Source organism: Parasteatoda tepidariorum, chromosome 10 (genome assembly GCF_043381705.1).
Source record: "Parasteatoda tepidariorum isolate YZ-2023 chromosome 10, CAS_Ptep_4.0, whole genome shotgun sequence".
NCBI lineage: Eukaryota > Metazoa > Arthropoda > Arachnida > Araneae > Theridiidae > Parasteatoda > Parasteatoda tepidariorum.
In genome coordinates, this window is record NC_092213.1 from 42232694 (window position 1) to 42256628 (window position 23935).

At 28.5% G+C, this 23935-nt stretch overlaps 1 protein-coding gene and 1 non-coding gene across 2 annotated transcripts in view; both read right to left on the minus strand.

Annotated features, from left to right (window-relative positions):
• LOC107437680 (polycystin-1-like protein 1) overlaps positions 1–23935 on the minus strand; it is a 584482-nt gene that overhangs the window by 306622 nt on the left and 253925 nt on the right. The gene's annotated exons all lie outside the window — the stretch shown is intronic.
• Positions 12254–12342, minus strand: TRNAY-GUA (transfer RNA tyrosine (anticodon GUA)). The gene is given in 2 exon segments: positions 12254–12289; positions 12306–12342. It is a non-coding gene; the product is annotated as a tRNA-Tyr (tRNA).

Below are 23935 nucleotides of genomic sequence, written 5' to 3' on the forward strand. Positions count from 1 at the left end.
CCTCCCTCGTTCAAACTCCGTAAGTTGCTTGAATTTCTTATTCTTCCGTCGTGGAGGCATACTCAGGTCTCACTAAACGTTTGCCACTAACAAATAATCATAGACTATTTTCAACGTCCCGCTACAGCACTTTATTTATACGCTTTCAGCATCAATTCAGAGGGCGCTGCGCGCGCCACGCACGCGCGATGGCTCTGAAACTTTATTAATTTGCATAATATCCTATAATTGACATTTGCTGCGAATTTCATTTGATTCTGATGATTCCTTCATGGTGTTGCATTTTCTACAAACAGCAGTTTATATATATATATATATATATAATTTTCTAAAAAGATTTCTACAATCCATTCAAGAAAAGTGTCTAGACAAATATATCAAACCAGGAAAACGATTGTACATAACTATAAATGGAATGGTGCAAAAAAAATTTAATGTAAACTATGCAAATTTAACTGAGATTAGTGTGCTTTTTAAAAATTAAATAGCGATCATTTAATTTTTATTGTGATCCATACGATCATCAAACTTTAGAATAACAAGAAGTTTTTAATAAATTTCTTACATCAAAGATTTACACGCGCTAAGATTAAGTATCAGAATAGCAGAAGGGAGTTTTCAGGGAGGTTTTTTTAAAATGTTGGTACAACAATTGGAGGATTATTTTAAAAGATACAGCTTTAATATTAAAATAACTTAAGTCAAGCTAAGCAATGCTCGAAACTATTACTTTATTGTTCCATTTCAGAAAAAAAAAACAAATATACCAATAAAAAAATATCTAACTAGGTAAATGATAGGATATGAATTTAGTTGTGATCTTGAAAAAAAATTGTAAATTATGTCAAATAAGCATTCATTAAACTGTAAAATTTTTAACTACGATCTTAAAAATTTTGATATATACTATTAATTATACAATTTGCACATTTAATTTAAATGATTATCCTGTGATAAAATTTTTTTTATTTTATTGGAAAAATAAGATCTTATTTAAACTTTTGAAAAAGAGATGAAACACTAAATTTTCTTGACTTAAATCCATAACCATATACTTAATGATTAATATATAGCTATTTTTTGATACATTATTATTAAATGCTTGGTTTGTATAATATAATTAATTTCTCCAACAGTCTTTCCATGCAGGTTTTGCAAATTTAGTTCTACAGTTAAAATAAATTTATTCAAACTTTTCTCAATATTATGTAGATTTTTGATCTTAATTTAATGATTTATTACCTAAACAAGGGATGATCTCCGCTAATATCAATATTTAATCAATCGAGGCGAATAAAAATGAAGTTATAAATTATAACTCTACGTTTTTAATAGGGCTCTTTGCGTTAATACTACGTTTAATTCAGTTAAAAATAAATTATAAATTTTGTACTATTTTAAATATTAAATAACATATATAATACAATATTTTTTTAAATATTTCGAGTCATCGAATACAAATATTTATAATAATAATATATAAATTTCATATAATTATTAAAATCGAGGTAAATCTTATTAAGTAACATATTGAGTTCATGTCCGATATTTATCATTTTCCAAAATATCTGATATTATTTAATAATTTATTCAATTTATAGAAACAAAAATAAAATTATTATAACAACTCGGTGTTTTTGATCGAATTCTTTATTTACTTAATTTCTAACTAGGTGGAACTAGTTAAAAATAAAAACAGGTTTCATACAATTTCATAAAAATATAAACAATAACTTGATAAATAATGCAAATAAAAACAAAGTGTAGCTTCCAACTCCCTGTACTTTAATAGTATTCTAGACATACGTTGTTGTTAACAAGCTGCAACCAGTTACAAACAAAATATATGTTCCATGCAATTTCAAAACCGAACTTTAAAATCGATATAGTTTTAGGAGTTTATGTTGAATATTTTTTTTTGGCAAAATATCTCATATTAATAACTGATGTTTGATTCATAAAAATATAAATAAAAATTGGATAAATAATGCAAATAAAAACAAAGTGTAGCTTCCAACTCCCTGTACTTTAATAGTATTCTATACATACGTTGTTGTTAACAAGTTGCAACCAGTTATAAACAAAATATAAGTTTCATGCAATTTCAAAACCAAACTTTAAAATCGATATAGCTTTAAAGGCATTGAGTTTATGTCTAATACTTTTCTCTTTGCCAAAATATCTCATAATAATAACGGTTATTTGCTTCAGAAAAAATTAAAGTAATAAAGTGTGATTAATAATGTAAATTAAAGTCTAGCCTCAACTTCCACTTATTTTAATGTGATTCCTTACATACAATATTGCTAATAATTTGTAACCAGTTAGAAACAGAATAAAAGTTTAATTCAATATTTCAAATCTCAACTTTAAAATCAATATAACTCTGAAACTAGTAAGTTAAAGTCCGGTACTTTTTTTTTCTTTACCAGAATATCTGATATTTTATTACACTGAAAAGATAACCAATTGTTAACAGAACAAAATACCGGATGCTACTATGCAGCGAGGTACGGAGATAAAAAAAAATAATAAAAAGTAAATGAAAGTAGAAGATAGAAGATTCGTCCGAGGAAAGTGCTATTTTTTCCAACTTCCTCGTTCCAATAGGTGGTCTTTTTATTCCTTCGACTGCTATAACGAGCAGGATATAATTTTAGAAGAGAGATATAGAAAAAAAAGACCGACTCATTATAAAATTGTTACGGTCATACAATCATGACCACAAAAGCGAATAATTAAGCCTATGTCTGGACGAAAAACGCATCGCCACCCGCATAGGGTATAACAGAGTCGAATGAATTAATGGCCATCATGAATTTACATATTGTTTTTGCTTCTCAGGTATGCTATTAGAGAATATGGGTAGGATAAGCCTAATTTACATTTATGTGGAAGGCTATTAAGGCTGTTGTTTGTTAGCATTAATGCATAGGAAAAATATAGATGCATATCTTGTAGAAAATTGTAAAAAAAAGTTTTTAAATTATACTTTGTATATTTTAAGAGCAAGAAAATAACAATAAAACTTTAACATTTGAAAGCGATTTTGAAAATTCTATATTGATGGAATCGTTTGCTGAAATTATTTATTATCGTTTGCTGCTTATTTTGTTTTTATATTTCAAAGCTTTATTTGTTCTTAAATGAAATAAGGGTATTATGATTGTTGTTTGCTTGTGTTCTGAAATAATTTTGGATTTATATTTTCATTTTTGTTTCTCGGGTATGCTATTAGAGAATATGGGTAGGATAAGCCTAATTTACATTTATGTGGAAGGCTATTAAGGCTGTTGTTTGTTAGCATTAATGCATAGGAAAAATATAGATGCATATTTTCTAGAAAATTGTAAAAAAAAAGTTTTTAAATTATACTTTGTATATTTTAAGAGCAAGAAAATAACAATAAAACTTTAACATTTGAAAACGATTTTGAAAATTCTATATTGATAGAATCGTTTACTGAAATTATTTATTATCGTTTGCTGCTTATTTTGTTTTTATATTTTAAAGCTTTATTTTTTCTTAAATGAAATAAGGGTATAATGATTGTTGTTTGCTTGTGTTCTGAAATAATTCTGGATTTATATTTTCATTTGAAAAAACGATTTTAAAATATATCTTGCGTAAATCAACTGCAAAATTTTAAAATTTAAAAGAGATTTTGAAAATTGAGAAATTATGGAATCAATTGGTTAAACGATAATATGGTTTTTTTAGATTTTAAAGTTTTATCTTTTTAAATAAAATAAGGCTAACAAGACAGTTGTTTGCTTGGAATAAAATAGAGGAAAAATTTGGATTCCTATTTTTTTTAAATGTTTCAGAACATGCTTTCAAAGTTTGAACATATGGCATATTACGAATACAATAAGTACCATTTCATTACTTAAAAAGTGTTGTACATTATTTCTCAACTATGAATTATTCTTTTTGCACAGTTTTTATTTTTTGATAAAATAAGACTGCTAATGGTAGTATGCTAGTGTTAAAGTGAAAGATTAATTTAGTTCGATTTATCTAAAAACATGTGTTCCAAAATAGTTTCAAATTGAGAATATTTCGCACGTTTCTCAAAAAATATTGTCTAAAATGAGAAAGTGAGTTTTAAAAGGTGACGTTGCAAAAACAATTATAAATTTTAAAAAATATGACTATTGAAGTTGCTACTTTCTCCTCATAAAATATAACGTAATTTTGAATTCATGTTCTATGTGATGTTTGTATTAATAATTGTCTTCATATGCTGAACGATTTGCTTAAATATTAATTAATTGAATAAATATTAGTGACAAAATAGCAAACAAAAATTGTGCATTAATAAATAATAATATAATATATAATATGTAAATAATAATATAATAATGACAATATGTATTAATAAATAATAGACATAAACAATAATTAGATAAATATTAGTGATGAAATAACAAGTAAAATTGGGAACAATACGTATAAACAAATAATTGGCATAAATAATATTATATTAAAAAACATGACTTTTAGGATTACTCTGATTTTACAACATGACTGTGAATATTTTTAGAGAATAGTGTGTGTTAACAATTTGCAAACTATAACTGCCAAACTAATATTTTCTTTCATGAAATTCTGAAAATTAAGTAATTAAAGGACGGCTATGGGGGATAGACCTTTCGCCTTCCAATGAGGTGAACCGGGTTCAAATCTCAGTGATGACTGGTCGATACGAATTTCGAATCCGGCTTGCACCGAAAATAGTGATTACGCAAAATATCTTCAGTTGCTAACGGATCATGGGTCAGAGTCGCCTTAACATCAAGCTAACAATGGAAGGTTTTCGTGGTTTTCTTCTCTATATTACGCATACGAGTTGTTTTCACCAAAAAGTCCTCCACGAGACAAATTTCTCCCAATACTGTATCTAGGTGTACTCTTGTCTTCTGGATTTGGTTCAAAATTACAAGTCTACGGAGTTGAGCATTGCTAATCGTAAACACAAAAATTGGGATGGCTGTACAACTCCGATGGTAATAAAAATAAAATAAAATGAAGTCTATATCTCAAAGTAAATAAAGAGATTAATGGAAGAACTTTTAACGAGAAACTTTAAAAAATATTAGTTTTAAAATGCATGAAGTTATTAGGAAGCTACAAAATTTTTTTTTGATTGAAATTATTAATTAAAAAATAGTCACCTAAAACTAATTTCCTTATTTAAGTAACTCGCGAAATTTATTTATACTATATACTCCTAGTATAGTATTTAAATCTGATTGAAAAATGTAATTTATCATATGAATCAGTGAAGCCCTTTGATTGAACTTTCTTTTTTACATAAAATAAAACTATAAAGAAGGTTTTAAAATTACAAACTTTAGATTTTAAGTAAAATTTCAACTCTTACAGAATTTTAAAGCACTTCAGCGTTATATTTTTAAGTATTAAGTATTTTTTAACTATCTTTTAAGTTTCAAAAAATTTAAATCTTTTTTAAGTTTGTAAGATTTCTCTTTTTGTTTTAGAAATTCTGTGATATAAATACTAACTTACGAAAAAAATACGATATTAATGCAATAACAGCTCTAATCAATGACTTAAATGTATAATTCATTCAAAGGTAAAAATAAAGAATATCTAGAGACATTAAAATTCTCGTTGATATAAATTTCCTTCTTACTAAAGCAGGTAAGTATAAGGTTATTTAAATTTATTTAGCAAGTAGACTGTTTAATTAAATCTTACGCTTTAGAAAGATCTTGTTTGAGAATTCTAAAACATGACTTCAGAGTATTCGATAATTTACTTAACGCAAAAATTAAATTATCCCTTATCTAAACTTTGAAAATTATTAATTTGCATTTAAGCATTACCTACAATTTAAAATAAATTTCTTCCATTTATTGAAACTGCTACTTACTTAAGATAAAATTAAACATTCGAGGACTTTAATTGAGAATTTTATTTATAGGATCATTGAGAAAACAAAGTTGTAATTTTATAACTAAAAGCTACTGTTCTAAATTTGTAATTCAATAATATATAACACACAGAAAATTAAAATTATAAAAGTATCTATAAAAATGTGTCGGATATAAGATGTAATAAAAGTTTTCAAAAAGTAATATTGTTTCCAAAAAATAGTTCTCAGTGGTGCGGAATCGAGGGTTAAAGTCTTGTTGCTGTTGTGAAAGGAACAGGGAAAATTTTCATGGTCTTCCATACTTCGTAACGAAGATGCTGGGATGCTTCATAACGAAGAAGAATGAAGATGAAAAATATAGCAATAAACTTGTGACTTATGTCAACTACGTTGATCATTGTATGAAAAAACTACACAATAATTCTTAAACAAGTTTAAATATTCATGAAGATTTGGACATTTTTGAAGAAAAAAAACTCATGTTTCTTTAGTGTTTTCTAATTATTACTGCAGAAATATTCAATAAAATTAAACAAAAGTTTTCGAATTACTGTTAATTAATAATAAAAATATAATTTTAAAATTTGAAATATATTCGTTTAAAATTGCGCAACATATGAGTAGATAAAGAAGTATTTTCATGTTGCGTATGAGCGGATATCATTTAAAAAAATGTTTTTTTTCATATATTTGTTTTGAATCGCATTTGATAACCTGCGCAAAAATCCAATTTAAGGATCTTAAAAATTTAAACGGTTTCTAGCAATTTTCTAAATAGTTTTTGCTAATTTGGAAGGAGAGTTTTTAATAGATAGGGGTTTTCCACAACTGTAATTTCGCACTATTAAGTAATATAGCATGATATAGCACCACACCCAATTAAATTATATTTTATTTAACATGTTTTGTGTCTTAATGCTATCATATCACCAATTTAGGGTATTATTGCTTGTAATGATTTTTTTTAATGATACGTAATGAAATTTCTGGAAAACTCCTTATTATTTGGAGTTTCAATAAAAATTTAAAAAAGCTACTTAGAAAATTGCTCGAAACTTTCTATATTTTTTAAGATATTCAAATCGGACTTTTATCGTTTTACCAAATACGATTTTAAACATAATTATGATTTTTTTAATGTTTTCGCGCATGAGCCGTATGAAAGGATTACTTAAAATACTTATGCATTGCGGGATTTCTTGCGATTTTTTTTTCAAATTTTCAAATTATATTTTTACAATTAATTAAAAATTACTCTAAATATTTTATTGAATATTTCTGCAGCTATAGTGGGAAAACGCAAGTCAAAAAATGAGTTTTCTATAAAAATGTCCATATCTCCATGAAACAAGGTTTATAAAGTTTTGTGCAGTTATTTGCATTTTATAATAAATAACATAAGTTACGAGCTCATCGAGGCATTCTTAACATAGCAGGGTGTTCAAAACTTTCTTTTTCGCTGCAATTTAATGCCGGTCCCTCAAAATTCTAAGGGATTTCTACTTTATTGATATATATGAGAAATAGCATAACTTGAATATTTCTGAAGTTTTGAAATAATTTTCTAAATATTTCTATAGAAATATGAAAAAATGTGTTAGTATTAAAGTGTTTCCATTATTTTGTCCAATCCCTGCATCTTGTCGACTAATAATAGTCATAAACAACCGAGTGGTCTTAAGTTATATACAATAAACTATTTCTTAAAATACAAAAAAACTACCTAATATAAAGGAAGTTTTTGTATGATTTTTCAAAAGCATTATTAAATTAATTTATAAGAAATCACTCCTATCTTGCATTTCATAACTGAAAATTTGCGAAAAGTATGTTTGTATTTCTTTCACTAAAACTAACTTAGACTTTATGTAGAATTAAAAATTAATTTGTTTACGCAAATAACTGATTTATTATGCGTTATTCAAATAAATAAAGGAAACTAATAACTCATGTAATCTATGTGTTATTGAGCTGATAAATTTAATAGGTGTAATTAAAGTATAATAATAACTAAAATTCAGCGTTTTTAGTTTAATTGGATCAGCGAAACACTTCTTTTTATAGAAGAAAAAACTCTATTTCACAGTGGATTTGCAAAAGTATAGAATTTAGCAAGAAATAAAAATTATCTATTTATGTTTACATTAATAATTACAAGTTTTGCATTTTTTCCAATATGAGTAATACACCAATCTTTAAAATAATCCAATTTGCTTGCTTATTGCAGAAATAAAAGCAGAAAAATGCTGAAATTAGTCATAAACTTTTCCTTAAAAGAAAACAAAACGAATCTAAAGTTGTTCTGCAAAAGTATGGAATTTAAAAGCAAGGTAACATTGCTTATCTGTTATTGTTCAGTTTAAAAGGTAAAAGTTTTATATTTTACTAATAGACCAATCGTTAGAATAATCTAATTTAGTCTCTTTTTGCTTTTTTAAGGCATGAAATGTATTATTCATCTATTTTTTTTCCTTCTAAAAAATTTATAAATAAATAACCTAATCCAGAATTATTTTGCAAAAGTAAAGATTTCTCAGCTTATCTATTCATGTTTACACAAATAAGCACGTGTTCTATATTTTCCCGATATAAGTAAAAGACCAATCTTTACAACCATCCAATTTACTCGCTTATTGCAATTTTATTCTCTAGTTACACCGATTTCCAACTACTTTATTTATCATCAAGCATACTTTTATCGATTTTATCGAACCAGTATCGGAGAACAATCCTTCCCTACACACATTTGAAATCAATAAACACGAAACTTCCTTTCAAATTGTTTTGGAAAAAGACACGACCCCTTGTTATCTTTCACAGATATCTACAGTTGTCACAGGAGCAAAAATCTCTTCGCCAAGATTCCGAAAAAGGGAAGTCAATATCTGAAATCCTGTTTATCCAGGGGAAACCCCCAAAATTCCGAAAACAGGGAAAAGGGGGACGAATTCGAAAACCGAAATCACACGCCAAGTGCAGCCAAGGGGATTCGAGATTATTTATCCTACCACTATTTCCATTAATCTTCTTTGTCCTCAAGCTCGCCAAGACTACGCTAGTTCACCCCTTCTGTTTTGATTTACGGCTTGGCGAAGGAGATGTATGAGAGAAAGACCTCTGAGTTTACATAATTATGATTATCCTTAAGGGGGGGAAATAATGGATTATTTTTTTTCCCTTCGACACTTTTCTTCTAACCTTGCCGACATATTTAAGAGGGGAAAGGGAAAATTGGAGATTGTTGAGAGATACGAATCCCTAAACCATTTTTTCCCTCTTCATTTTTCCTTGAAGATGTATCATTTCAGAAGGCGGGTGCATTGGGACACGAAATTAATTTAGGGAAGAATTAGTCACTGGTGAGGAATATTAAATGAGGCACTTAAAAAGAAAAATAGCGCCCCATTTTGAGAGCTAAATACTGGTGAGTTGCGAGCAGTACAAAGAAGAATGCAGGAGTTTGGGTTTTCAGTTTGCTTAAGAATATAATTTCAGCGCCACAATTCGATTTATTTACAATACTCGACATTAATTTTTTTTTTTTTTTTACGTTTTACTTATTTGGCGGTATTTGAGGTAGTGAGACAATGAAAGAAACAATATTTTCAGATTTATAAAAAATTTTAAATTTTCTAAAGATAATGTTATTTTTGTGTGCTGTATGTTTTCATTCAGCCGACCGGCTTGTGTAGGGGTTAGGGAACTGCCCTTGCATCAGAAACGTTCTGGGGTCAAATCCCGAGCAAGTCATGGATGTTCTTTCCTTCGCTGTACTATCTGTCCCTACTGTGGGAGCAACGTTGGCACGCCTAATATGATGCCCCTGAAAGAGTGGCCAACAAATCTGCCCTTCAGATGCCTGTATGACGTAGGTCATTCCCCAGGCGGGCATTGGAGAAAAAAAATAAATTCCTTAAACCCTTTTGTTTGAAGTTGTGTCGTGCATTGATTACTTTGATAATTTAACTCGTTAATTGCCAGTCGAGTACAGGCAGTTATGCTGTATCATTAAAAGTGGTAATCGAAAAATATGAAATCGAAGTTAAATGTTCTTATTTTAACTACCTTTTTACTTTTTGAAATTCACAGTAACTATATTTTAATAAACAATGTGTCGGGAGAAAAAATCATATTTTCTGCAAATATAGTTAGAAGATAATATACATCTTGCTACCCCCTGTATTGTATTATTAACACAAACTAAGAAGTGTTTTGTCTCTCACTGGCGTGGGATAGGCAGTGAAATTGCTAAAGATTTAAGCACAATTATAAAGCTTATAGGTGTTTATTAGTAGAGATAGTAAGTAGTTAATTCCGACACAAAAAAGTACTTTCTTGATACTTCCTAACCGAATAATTAATTCTAAAATATTAAAAAGAAAGAGGGACAGGTATATAGGTTAAAATCTTTAACCAAGCTTTTTATCTGGATTTTTACGAGTTTAAATTTTTTACCTGTTTACTTGAACAATCGATACTTTGGACTCATTAATGCTCGTTTTATTTCCTACTTTTTTTCGATGTTTTTTTTAAAACACAAATTGAGATAATTTTCTTTAAAAAAAATTAGCTGTATGAGCTGTTTACTCTTGAGTTCAATTTTGTACATTAAGTTTTGTTTTAATATCTTATAACCGTCGTTAAACAGCCAACCCAGTTTGAAGTTTACGACTACTAATATTCAATTCCGTAGTATTGTAATTTTGAACACATTCCAGAAAACAAGGGAAACATGGAAATTCTTTTTTCGTGGAAGATTTCTTGCTGTAACTTCGGCCTATGTAACGCGCATTTGAGTTGCACGGAGGGGAAAACCACAAAAACCACCCACGTTTAGCCTAACGACTAGGGAACTCTAACCCATAATCCATCTACCACTGTGAATATTTTTACGTCAGCCCTATGATTGATGCGAGCCGAGTGCGGAATTTGCATCGATCCTAATCCATTGTTGGGATTCGAACCCTGGTCACCTATTTTGGATGCAAGTACCTACACTATCCCCTGCTCCACCACGGCTCCACTTCAAGTTTTTTTCAGAACTAATTGAAAAACATATTTAGTTAAAAAATAAATTAATTCAATATGTACAAGAACTTCAATCAAAAGTTTTTTTCGGTTTGCCTGTGTCGCTATTGTGCCACTTTCTGTAGCTTTTATTTTTTTTTATATGAATAGGCTTAAGCCCCAATTGAGTTTGTGTTTACATCAAAATATTGTAGATTGTTTACATGAGTGGTTCATACGCTGTTAATTCATCTTATAATCAAAATGACATTTAAAATAATCTACAGCACAAACCTCACTCAACTGATCTATACATGGAGCTTCAAGGAAGAAGAAGAAAAAAAACTGCATGAATTTGAAAATTAAGTCTTCCTTAATTGTATATTTCGGAAACAATTTCAATATTGGTAAAAAAAAAATGCATACAAAATATATAAATATTCCCTTTCTTTTATCTCTTCTAAAAAACAGTAATAAAAACAGTAAAAAAACAGAAAAAGAATGTTTCAAATTTGTTGGAGGAAAATATTTTTCACTTTCAAGGTATTTATAAGGTTTTGAAACAAATAAGTAAAAAAAAAATTCACGAAAAAGATTTTCTAATTTAAAAATAAAATTTGGCTTTGAATTAAAAAAAAATTGCTGAGATATGTTCAATAATCCTCATTTTTTTCAGTTTTTTAAAGACAACAGTTTTCAACTATTTAAAAATATGTCAACCTTTTAACACTAGATTGCCCAAGGAAGTCATTTTGACTTCTTTTTAATTTCAATGATGTATATAATGACAACAATGAAAAACAATGATGTATATAATGACAAAATTTCTTAGAAATTTTTGACCTTTTGTACAACATATAATTCTGTAATTGTTGATATTTACTAATAACTTGTTATTTAACTGTAAATAATATAATAAATAATAAAAAATTAATTTTAAGCAAAATTCTTTACTCATTAGTTATTCTTTCACAATCTTGTCATTTTGACAGCGTTTAGTCAATATAGGTATATACTGAGTTTCAGTCTTTCCAACGTTAATGATAAAAATAATCACTCCTTTTTCTTTTCTTTAAGTGTTTACTATTTTGGAAAATAAATAATAACTAGTAATGTTTGGTTACTTCTCCTTTCATTCATCATTTTACAGACAACTGCTAAAAAGAAACCGTTTAAAAATTTGTCTACTATTAGGAAATGGAAATTAATAAACCACTTTTCTTTTCAGTGTTTATGAAAATAAATAATAAAGACTCCCGAAAGCAGTTTCTCCGAATGATATCAAAATGCAATCTTTCATTAATTTAAATATTTTTCTTATTAAATGAAACATAAAAATAAGCTTCCGTCGAGCCGGAGTCGAACCAGCGACCTATGGATTACTATCAGATCTCTTCTACAGTCCACCGCTCTGCCAACTGAGCTATCGACGGACACTTACCATCAAGGCGTAGAAAGAAAAGTTAAAACTGCCGTGAACGTAAAAACTGGGTCACGTTCAATTCACCGAAAAAAAATTTTCCTGTTCATATAGGTTTTAGATGAAACAGATTGACAAGTAATGTTTGGTTACTTCTCCTTTCATTCATCATTTTACGGACAACTGTTGAAAAGAAACCGTTTAAAAATTTGTCTGCTATTAAAATATGGAAATTAATCACCCAATTTTCATTTCTTTTCAGTTCTCATTATGTTTGAAAATAAATAAGCAAGATTAATTTAATTGTGAACTTTTTTTTTGAGATTTGAGACAAAAACTGTATACAGTTTTCTTTATTTTAATCATGTTTAAAATAATATTGCAGCAAAATAATGATAATTGCAAAATTTTTTTGATTGGTACAGTATTATAATTAAACTGAAGAAGATTTACATTATAATAAAATTAAAAAATTCCAATCAATGTGGAAAAGAAACTTGCTCAAATTTTCTTCTGTAAGGCACTGTATATTCTTTGTGAAAACATGTTGTGTAGCTTAGCATAATGTATAGCTTTTTCTATGGCGAAAAGCTTAATTGCATTTTCTTAATCGAAAAAGTCTCGTTTAAAACGTTTACATATTACTGGTAATATGATTTTACAGTGTTTGTAATGCGTGATCTTTTATCAGGGAAATAGCAGCAATGGAATATTTTGAAAAATTTTGTGACAGCAGCTCTCTCAAAAAAAGTAATTAATGATTGTCAAATTTTACTATCATTACGATCATTAAAACTATAGCAGCTTTTTAAAAAGTGACTTAAAAATGCGTTTTCGTCACAATCTGGTATGCAATTAAATGTTTATGGAAATTTAATTTTGATAAAACCCAATACTTTTTTTTTACTTTTGAAATTCAAATGTTATGTACTTTTTTTTGACTAAGATTGTTGGTTTAGTACAAGGATGGGTAAACTTTTTTGGTGTAGGGCCAAAAATGGAGAAAAAACAATGTTTGGTGGGCCAAATAAAACTTAATTTAAAATAAAACTAAATTTAAAAAAAAGAAAGCGATATACAAGTTTTAATTTAAATATTTAGTGAGATGAATGAAATTGCGATTTCATTTTTAAAAGTTCCTTATATTAAGGTTCGAAATGAGATGTGCTTATTTTAAGGAACAAGGCTGAATGCTTTTCTGTTAGTCCACTTCTGAAATGATTTTTTCTAAGGTTCATAGTTGAAAACTCTTGTCCACATATATAAGATTAAGCAAACATAGCGCTGATTTTCTGGGCATGAAGTATTAAATTTTGGAAACTAGCTTTTGGTAATGATTTGAAAAAGTTTGGCATATTTAGAGGCAACTGCTTCAGATGATTGTTAGATTGTTCGCTCGTTGGTTCTTAAAATGCGCAGTTTGCCAATTGTGAAGTACAATTTACGTACATTAGATTCCTCGAGAAAGACAAACGCTAGTTAGAGCCAATCTAAGGCTATTCTATGACGAACTTCTGCTTTCAACATTTTACCAATTGAAGCTGTCTGTGCTAACTATTTCCATCAATTTATGTTTTGCTGAACAAAAATAGAGAAAGTAAAAATGTCATCAGTACTTTGTTAAAAAAGGAAAAACAAAAATAATTTTAATTTTGCCACTGATCGGCAAATTAAAATTCTATCCGCGGGCCGGATGAAACTTTCCGGCGGGCCACAATTGGCCCGCCGGGCCGTAGTTTGCCCATCCCTAGTTTAGTACATAGTACCTTCAAATAATTATTGAATGGTAAAGAAAATTTTGATGTACCTACGTAGAATAATTTTTACATTGCAAATATATTATGGCAATTTTTATAATATTAGATACTTTCCTGGTTTTACATCTTAAAAATATTTCTTTGGGTGCTTCTGTGTTTTGTTTCTAGTGTTTTGTTAAGTAAAATTTTAGATACCAAAAGACAAAAGTTACGTATGTATTTCTCAATTTAATTTCAGTAAATAAAAAGTGAAAGAAAATTTATGGAAGAAAGTCATTTGAATATTTTTAAATTACTTTCTTTATTGTCTCAATCATTACTAAAATTAACACTTTAAAAATTCAATTTTATTTTAGTTTTGTATAAACCCTTAAGTAAAGCTGCAATTTTATTTTTTTTAAATAAATGATATATAGCTATATTTTAAGGGAATTTTTTTTCCTTCTTAAAGTCAAAATTTCCTTTCAATTCAAAAGTAAATTTAACTTTAGGCTTATATAGTGTGGTTTTTATTAAATAGTTTCGGAATAAAAATATATGATAATTGTGAATTTACAAATGACTAGAGTAAAATGAAAGATGACTAAATGAAATAAAAATATGATTAGAGTTTGATAAAATTGGCTTATTTCTAAAAAAATAGGAATACATTCTAAGTTGAAAAGAAGCACTTGAAAATGATCAATGATATAAAATTCATCAGAAAACTCATTGTGTAAAGAAAAGAAAAATCATCAACTAAATTTTAGCTACTCGAGTAATATTATATCTTAATTAAATTTGAAATATCCATATAAAAAATCAGCTGAACATAAGATCTACTTTGGAGTAAGAAGGAGGAAAATGGAAGGTAGCAGTATTCGGTAATATCATTTTATTTAATATTTCTGTATTGATAAGTAAATAATACATGGAATGACATTATAAAACTATTGTTATATGTTTTACTGCTTCAAAACAATACAGAAAATTTAGTAAACTTATATCACTAAATTATTCCACTACCATCCAAATCTTCCTCTTGCTTACTCCAAAAATAAATTACGCATGATACTAACAGAAAATATAAAATCTAATATTACACAGCATCAAAGCCAACGCAAAATAATATATACGACGACACTAGATAATATTAGTTTGTATAGCATCTAACGTTATATAATACTTAGAAAACAGCGACCTTTTTTTGTATCTTTCTAATATTTAAAAGTTGTACAAGATAACGTTAGATTTCTGTGGTTTTCTTTGTTAAATAATATTTGGTGCCACTTGGGACTACCAGAAAGATGGAAAAAGGTATTGGAAAAGAATGAAAAATATATGGTTCAAAAAATATTAATTCACTATAAGAAAATTGCCATTAATTTTCATTTTCATTTTCATTAAAAAATATTACTTCTCGAAAAACCCAATTGGCAAAAAAGATGAATTACGGTAAACTTATAAATTTGGTCCTATTCAATTACTGATTTTACGCGGGCATTTCTCTTTGTTTATTTGGAATTACAAATGGGTTCCCAGTTCAAATTATTACTTTAGAAAGTTTGGTTTTCATATACACTCAACATTTTTCAATCATTTTAATCAAAAACTAATTATAAAACACTTACTTAAGTGAGGAATTTTTTTAAAAATAAATAAGCGAAAATCATGATAAAAGTTTGCTAAATGATTTTAAACTGTACGATCCCGTTCTTATCTTTTATTCTTTCTTTATGTTATTTGTTTAATAAAAAGCGAAAGTTTTTCCGTCGAGCTTTTGTCGAACTAAATACCTGAAATTCAGCTTATCAAAAATCATTTTCTTATTTGGAATTATAAGAATAGTCCTTAAACTGCGTTTTTTATTTATCTACACTAAACTAAACTCAGTGGCGTGACAGCCCATCGAGGACCAAGGCCTACTGTGCCCATCTCAGTTTTCTTGACCTTGGGCCCTGGGGTGCAGGAGCAGATGTTCCGGTCAGGTGATCAGCCGAACGTGGGACCCCCAGTGTTTAGCTCCCAAGCATGCTTGGTACTCATTTATCGACCCACTGAAGAGATGAAAGGCTGAGTCAACCTTGCCCGGCCCGAGGATCGAACGCAGGACCTGTGGCACGTGAGCGCGAAGCGCTACCTCTCAGCCATCGGGAGTCAGAAAATGGTTTTAAAAAACTTCCATTTGTACAATCATTCTTTCAAAGGAATATTAAAGTTTTTATTTCCTTATTTAAAAGTATTATTTTTAAGTAAAACAAGGGATAAAGTTGTTGTTTTTTCGAGGGGGGGGGGCTGAGGATATTGCTATTTTTTAAGTGTAATATGGTGTCGTTCTCTTAAAAAAATTCTTTCATACTTTACATCTGTATGTTTAAATAAAGTATATCCCAAGAAATCATGAGAATCAATAAATATATAAGACTTCTAAACAACCCTATTTTCTCAGCATACCTGCATTATAAGCTGAATAAATCGCACCTTTTATCACTAAAGTTACTTAAATCTATCCTTAATGAACACATCGATTTTTATTTTGCAATAATACCATCATCCAATCCAAAGCCAAAAAATTAAATTACAAAATAATTAGATTTTGTCTCGAACTGCTGTCTTGGCGCATAAATCGTTCATCGTTATCGAACTGACGCCAAAAATTCCATCTTCTCTCCGAGCATATATCTTGAAGAGAATTAAGAAAACATACGTTAGCTATTTAACTAAATCAAAACCATGTCTCAGCTGGAAATGACACAATTAATCACAAGAAGCCGCCTTAATTTCTCAAAATATCGATACTGGTGTATATCGGAAAAATCTTTTGAAGGCAAGAATCGATTTCGAATTAATTCATCGCCAGGAAAAAGTTTTGATGAATGTGCTCAACTCCAACAAGTTCTTTCGATCTTTCCTTTTGTTATACAAAGAAGAACAATGGATGAAGAGTGAGGTGACCACAGCCCAGTATGTCATCCATCACTTGATTCGCAGATTGGAAAGTGACAAGACGAATGAAAAGTGGTGCTGTGTTCTAGTTCTAATACGAACTAGTTAGTATAAATTGCTAAAGTAGGAAATTAACAGTGGTAATAAATGGAATACTTTTTTGAGAGTAAACATAGCGTGATATGAATAATAGCGAGGAACTAAAGCGAAACGCTTAGCAACGGAAAAACTTCATCCGTTTTAAAAATTAATAAAGTTGACTTGTTTCAAGCGTTGAAAACCATGGCGTTCAAACAAGATGCTCAAACCACCAGACGGGAATAAGGAAAATAAAACAGATTTGTAAAAAGAAAACGCAAACTTGAAAATGAAATAAAGTTAAGAAAAGGAAATCTCGGTAGCCGAGTGATAACGATGGTGACAGAATGAGGCAAATCAGGCAGTATGCATTCATAAGTGGTATGGAGGGGTATGAGGAACTCATGTCGTTAACTAGAGAATTGCCATTCATACGAATAAAATAGATACCAGAGCATCAAGATCAGCTAATGTAACATCACTGACTGCTGTCAGTGTGCGGGTGGATGACCTCTTGAACCAGTCTGCATAGGGTCCGAGGGTGTGCTGTATTGGTCTTCATTAAACTGTTCTGCAGTAAAGCGCTCGACTTCGTGCTCAGGTCATCGGCCTACCGAAGCGGGGGTGCCATCCCCTCTACAGAGGATCAAAATTGTGATGGCATGTCTTCAGATCATCCTCAGGGATGTTTCAGAAATCGTCACCAATGGCCCACTGGGCAGTTCTAGTGCGATGTAAATGAACTACAACAACAATATTTAGATAAGATTATGTGTGAAATCGTCGGCTGCAAAATTTATATCTTCTGTTTAATAAAAATGAATAAGTATTTTATGTATTTGGAGATTTAAATTTTTTCCCCTCGTCCTTTCTATCTTGCATTGTAACTCGTATAACACAAGGCACTACTTTTATTTAATGAGAAAAAAAATAGGGCTACAATCTAACGAAATTTTTGGAGCCTTATCTAATGACATTAATGTAATACAGAATATTAAAATTAAACTTAGTTACTCGTGGATGATTAATTTCGATGACGGAAAGTTATAATTAAGTGATCCAAATTAAATTTGAAACATTGTTTTTACTATTATAGAAATTACCATTAAAATTTCAAAAAGTGGTCACTGGAGTAGCTAAATAAATTTAAGAAACTATTAACTCTCTGAAGGTTAAGTTCAGATTTTTTCGAAATTCTCAACAGTATTAAAAAAAAAAAAAAAAAAAAAAAAAACCCAGTTTTTTCTATGCTATTTAACAATAAAGTAATTCATATTGAAAATGTATGTCAAGGGTTTACAGTATTTAAAAAAAATTTTTTTTTTAAGTATTCAATATCAATTTTGACGTAATTGAATTTGCAATTGATGACGTAATATCAATTTTGACTCAATATGAATTTTTAAAACGCATTACTTGATCAAATGTCCTAATTAAATTTTTAGAAAAAATTTATTACTTCAATATATGAGTACTTTAAAATCATGCATTATTTGTATAATACAATTTATACTTTTTTTAATCAACAACTACAAAACTTTTAAGTCTGATTTCAATCACAAAATAGCATGTTTAAAACACACATACATTAAGGATTTATTTGTTGTTAATTTGCTTTGTATAAACAACATGAGCAACATAATCCGGTACATATTGTTTATTCAAATAACACACACGAGGTAATTTTTTTTAAATACCATAAGTTCTAATTTATTAAATCCCATATTCTCATATATACAGACTAATGAAATCATATTTTTGGCGTTGTTCGTCGAAGTAAACCAACAACGAAAATAAAAAAACTAAAAACTAAAACATAAAAATGCGATGGCCCGCTTTTCCGCCGTTAGTAATCATATTTCATACAGTTCACATGTCTAACTGCGACCGCCGACAAGAAAAAATGCTACATTACATATTAGTCGAATATTGACTACTACAGAAAAAAAACATATCCTCCAGAACTTTCCCCGCAATTTCCGTTTAATGCTAACATCGTCTTGTACTCTTTAAATTGTATTTGCCTCCCCAAAACTGATGACGACGTTTTTATTGCCCCTGGTGTACATCAAAAACAAGGACAAAAAAATCCCTCCAAAACTATAAACGAGAAGGAAAAAAAGCAAAGAACCTTATAAATCTGCAGGCCAATCATCTCTCTTAAAACCTAATCACGTGAACAGTTCTCAACCTTTAGAATGAAGGGAAAAAATTATATGAGGTTTGTAGGAAATTAGGAAACCCTTGGTTGCAAATTTAATTTCGAAACAGACGTTGAACGTATATGTCGTTGGCGGAAAACGGGACTAGAGTAATTGCGTCATATTTTTTGGTTTGCCCGTGATTGGCTAGTTTAGACTTCAATAAATTTAGCTTTCATAAGCGCTATTATAGATCATAATGCCAAACGGACTAGCATTTAACATCAATTTTGAAAAGTAATGATACAATTCACATGCAAGTTTTCCTTAGGGTAATTTTAATCTTGTTTATATGTTTACCATAACTAAGGTTAATAGCGATGGAAAACTCTATGACGGCTTTTTTCTGGAAATAGAAAATGCAAAACTGGAAGATTTGCATAAAAATCCTAAAAAAATTTCATGTTTGATTTAAACATTCCTTTGCTTTGATGAAGTTTTGACATTATTACAATTGTTTCTTGTTTGACATTTTTTTCACCATGTTTGGCAATTACAGAAAGAAGAATGAAGCTCTTGTTCATATGTGTCATGAACATTAATAAACTAACAATAATTTATGGTAAATATATAAAAGTGTTCTCTACATATGCTAGTATACTACGTATAATAGTAATACACATAAGAGTAGCTACGTAATTATACACGTAAGAGTTACATGTAGAGAAATTGATCTGAGGTGTTATTTAACTGCATATTTAAATGTATTAAAAATGTATTAAATGTATTAAAAAATAATTAATCATTGCTTAAGAAAGTTAGAAATAAAAATTGAAATATAGTGATTGAATTTTCCAGACATATCTCAGTAAGTACGTAATTTTTGTTGTTAATTGTTTCATTTTGAATTAATTTTTTTTGCCAAGTATTATTTCTAAAGTAAAAAAATCTATTGGAAAATGAAAATAAAATAAAAATGTTAAAATCTAATCTATGTTGAAATTAGCAATTTTGATGTACATTTTTCAGGAAATACTGACTCAAATTTTAAAATCTTTTTATTTGTTCTATTTGATATAAAATTTATTCAAACTTCACAATTTGTTTTATATTTGTCAAAATGCGCACTATAATAAAATGAACAAAATAAAATCTATACACCTTTAGAAATCAATTCATTGTTTCCTGTTCTGATTAAGCCAAAATAAACAAATTAAAAAATTTCATTCAAAATAAATACATTACAAAATAAAAAAAAATGATAAAGGAAATCTTCAATTAAAAAGCTTAAAAAACCAAAAAATAAATAAATAAAATTCAAATTTGTATTCCAGTTAAAATTAAATTGGACTGCTTTAATGCTATTTTTCTTAGAAAATATTGATTATATTTCTAAGAACTAATTATTTGCTTTATATTTATAATCTGGAGCAAATATCAATGTATTTATCTGAATGTTATTTTTATGAGTAGTCTCTTTCCGACACAAAACATTTAAGTTTTACAGATCTCGAAAAAAAAAGCTAAAATTTGCAACATAACGAGAGAAGCAAAACAAGTTTTTGAAAATCGATAGAAAATTTTCAGAAAGAAAAAATTATATTTCATTTGGCTATTTTGACTTGGACTAGAATAGAACTACAGACTATCCTATTTCCATTTTCAACTCTAGTTTCCGCAAATTAGTGTATCACTTAGCCTAATTAAATTAATAAAAAAAACACTACTTAAGTATAAAAGCAAAAATTGCACAATGTTTTCCTTTCATTTTCCAACGGGAAAAATTAGAAAATGCATGCCTAATCTGGCTTTTCGAACAACAACTTATTTCCCAGAAACACCTCGTCAGGGAGAGGAGAGGAGGGTGTTGTTAAAAACGGATATTGCCATCCCGAAAACAACAAAATATACGAGAATCGGAAACGGAGAAAGTGCCCCGGGATTTTCAGTGAGGTTAGAACTTGGAACAATTAAAAGGTTTTGGAAAAATATATCATCTAAGGCGGAAATGAAGGTACTGAGGTTTTAGACGCAAAATCCAACACGGGTTTCTAGTATCAAATAAACAAGCCAAGACTTTCTAATTAGCCTGCATGTGATTGATTTTGAGTAGAAAGAGGGACTTATCTTTCGGTCGGCATCATTTTGGTAGGGGAAAAAAAAGGGAAAAATCTTTCGCTTGCGGGTGGAGAGTGTAGCGCTATGATATTGTGTTTCAGTATTTTAATTAAACTTGGGGACTTATGTCAATTAAAATACTGAAGAGTTTCGCGTGTGCTGTGCTATTTTCTCGAGAGATTGGGGTTAGATTTGAAGCAGAAAATTTATCCATTATTATTCTTCCGAGAGACATTAATTGTCAGAAATTTTGGGTGTTCCGGTTTCTTTGTTTTTTGTTCTTTGGAACAGCTCATTTATATTAAATCTTCGCTGCATTTAAGGCAGTAATAATTCCATCTAAATATTCCAATTAAAGTATGTGATTCTTTCGGGTGAATTGGAATGTGAAACTCAATCCTACGGTTTCCGTTAGCTAAGAAATATCACCTCATTATTTCGCCCAAAACTTCATGGAGTTATTTAATCGATGGAAAATCGGAGGAGCATTTTAAACGAGAAGAGTTGTTCAACTTTTTCAATTGGTCTTTAGAAAGTAGGGTTAAATAATCCGGTAAACATGAAAAGGAAATTTGGTTAACATTAAAAGGAAAAATAAATCAAGATTTGATCACTTGCAATTTTTTTTTCAATTTCAAATTTGCATCATTTGCATTCAATTTCTTGCATTTGAATCAGGGTTGGGTTTTTGACGTCAAAAAGTGGTTTTTAACATGACAAGGGTATAATACTGGTTTAAACCGTCAAAANCAACCCTGATTTGAATACTGTTTCACTATTGGAAATTATTTTTCTACTCATTTATTTATTTATTTAAATTTTAGAGCCATTTTTCTCAGGTTTGGATAATTTTTTTTTAAAGATTTTTTTACGCTGGAATATTTTTAAAAAAAACTTAAATATCAGAATCTGCCAAAGTTAGCTTTAAAAAAAACTATCAATCGGTTAGTAAGACCTGGATCGTTTTAGCAGGGGGAAACTTTTTCTAGTGGATGATATTCTGTTTCCGTGTTTTAATTAAACTTAGGAATTCAATAAAAATACTGAAGAGTTGCACAAGTGCTGTGTTATTTTTTCTCTCGAAAGATTGAGGTTAGATTTAAAACAGATATTTTATCCATTAATATTCTTACGAAAGATATTAATTGCTCAATATTTTGGGCTTTCCTGTTTCTTTGTTTTCTTGCTGTTTAGAAATTTAATCTTTGCAGTATTTAAGGCAGTAATAATTCTTCCTAAATATTCCAATTAAAATATGTCATTCTTTTGAGTGATTTAGAATGCGAATCACAATCCTATGGTTCTTATTAATTATCTAGAGAGAACTAACAACTCATTGCTCCCCCGAAACTTCAATGAATTATTTAACCGATGATGAATCAGAGATATATTTTAAACGAGATGATTCGTTTAATTCTGTGGAGAGTAGAGTTAAATAAACATAGTTATCACATAAAGCATTGAAAAGGTAAAGATTTGATCACTTGTATTCAGTGTCTTTTTTCAGAATTCTGCTTTTATATCGGTAATTATTTTTCATTTTAGTTATTTATTTATTATATTTCCGACATTTGATTTGTTTTTACATTTCACTCACTGAAAAATCAGAAATATATTGTAAACAGGAATTATTCAGCTTTTTCGGAAATAGTTAATTAGCCTTGGTCAGTAAAAATATTCCGAAAAGAGTAAGCCTTTATGACATGAATTTAGTATATTTAGTCATTTAATTGGTTTATTTAATTACATTTTAGACGCAGGTTGAAATTTCTAAAATTTAAACAACTTTTGTTTGCTTTTAAGCGAATAGTCGAAAATAATATTGGTATATCAGAAGAAATTAAAATTTACGTAAAAAGAGAAATAAAATAAAACATTAAAAATTGAATTATCTTTTTAATTTAATTTCTCTTTTTATATTTTAATTACAAGTGAGTCTCAAGAAATAAATATTACCACTGCCGAAATAAAAAACAATATCATAATATGTTTAAAAGAAAAAGATGAAATAAGAGACACAAAGCTATCCATTGATACTAGAAACACTATAAAAACTTTTTTGACAAAATAAAAATAATACTGAAGTATTAGAGGCCAGTAAAGTTTACTTAAAAAAAAGGAAACAAAATAAAATGAGAAAAATTGAATTATCCTTCTTATTTAATTTCTCCTTTTATTTTTGAATTTCAAATTATTCTCAAAAAATAAGAATCACCATTGACAAAAAAAAAAAAAAAAAAAAAATTGCAATATGTTTTAAAGAAAAAGCTGATATGTGAAAGAAATTACAAGCAAGCAATATAAACATTTTTTTACAGTCAATCAACAAAGAAAATTTTTATTTTCGTTGCTTTTTATTAAAGAATTATAATTAAAATAAATATTATAAATATAAATATAATTTACAATATAAATATTATATAATATGACGGTATTTATCCCTAAATTTATAATGAATATCAATAATTAATGAATCATGATATTATCAATAATTAATGAATTAAATTTAGTTAATGAATTAATACTTAAAAAAACTGTATACAATCAAGTTTCATCCACTACAAGTTTGAGGAACATTTTAAACGAG